This window comes from Mus caroli, chromosome 9 (genome assembly GCF_900094665.2).
Source record: "Mus caroli chromosome 9, CAROLI_EIJ_v1.1, whole genome shotgun sequence".
NCBI lineage: Eukaryota > Metazoa > Chordata > Mammalia > Rodentia > Muridae > Mus > Mus caroli.
This window is the reverse complement of record NC_034578.1, coordinates 55,231,060-55,232,426: the sequence shown is the minus strand read 5'-3', so window position 1 is coordinate 55,232,426 and position 1,367 is coordinate 55,231,060. Positions and strand designations below refer to the sequence as shown.

The 1,367-nt window shown below is 48.5% G+C and overlaps 1 protein-coding gene across 1 annotated transcript in view; it reads left to right on the top strand.

Moving 5' to 3' along the window:
* Positions 1-1,367, top strand: part of Cd276 (CD276 molecule) — a 32,981-nt gene that overhangs the window by 16,843 nt on the left and 14,771 nt on the right.

The window sequence follows — 1,367 nt, the reverse complement described above, 5'->3', positions numbered from 1 at the left end:
CTGTCCTGGAACTCACTCTGTAGACCAGGCTGGCCTCGAACTCAGAAATCCACCTGCCTCTGCCTCCCAAGTGCTGGGATTAAAGGTGTGCACCACCACTGCCCAGCACCATTTTCTTATAACTTATAAAAGAAAGCATTTCCTCTGGGGGCTTGCTTAACAATGTCAGAGGGTGAGTCCATGACCCTCTCCATTATGGTGGAGAATATGACAGCAGGCAGGCCTGCATAGTGCTGGAGCAGTAGCTGAGAGATTCCATCCGATCCACAAGCACAAAGCAGAGAGGAGAGAGAGCCCAGGCTTTTGAAACCTCAAAGCCCCATCTCCTCTAACAAGGCCACACCTCCTAATCCTTCCCAAACAGTTTCAACAGCATTTAAACATATGTGCACGGGGTGGGGGGGGGGCACATTCTCATTTAAATCACCACAGATTCCTTCCTTCTCACCCTTCATCAACCAGCAAATATTGATAATTCTCTGGGCTGCATCTTAGATCTGGCTGGTTTGCTCAGTCCCTGTGGCTGCTCTTCACTGCAGGGCCTAGAACTTGCTATGTTGACCAGGCTGGCTTCAAATTTTTGGAGATCCTCCTGCCTCTGCCTCCTGAGTGCTTAGCCTTTCGCTGACTTGTGCTTATAGCCTCATGTGTCCTTTCTACAGCTGTGTCGCCATCACTTCTTTTGAGAACCTCTGAGCTGGTCTCCCGACTACCCACCCCCTCACTCTTCCACGATAGAGTCTCCCTTTATAGACGAGCCGGGGTGAGCTTCAGGCTTTGCTACCCAGATCACATCTAATAATTAGTGCCCTCCATAATGACATCCTCTCGAAGGTGGGAGACCCCAGGTTTCTTCCAGCATCTCTCAGAGCCCCGTCTGGCTGGCCTCCCGTGGGCTTTCCCATGTGCTCTTTCTGATCTGCACCTCGGGGCCTTTGTACCTGCTGGTCCCTCTCCCTGGGACACACTTACATGTGTTTCATAGAGCTCCTGCCTCATACCTTATTTAAAGACCTGGATATTCTTTCTTGCATAGAAGTTAAGTATGTTTGTTCATGAAGAGAAGAGAAGGAAAGGCACCCGTGAAGGTCTCTCACCCAAGGGAGACCACTGAGAACTGTGGGTGCTTACTTTCTGCAGGCACCCTTCCTATACAGATAGTATTTGTAGGAAAATGCAAGGGACCTGGCAGGTGGAAAGAACCTGCCAGGCTTGAAAGCTGCCTCTTCTTTGGTTCTTTCTTTCTCTTTGACTTTTATAAGTACTTCCTCTTTCTTCCTCTCCACTCACAGCTTCCCATTTTTTTTTTTTTTTTTTTTTTTTTTTTAATAGAGAGGATCCAAAGCTGGGTGATGCTCTAACACTAA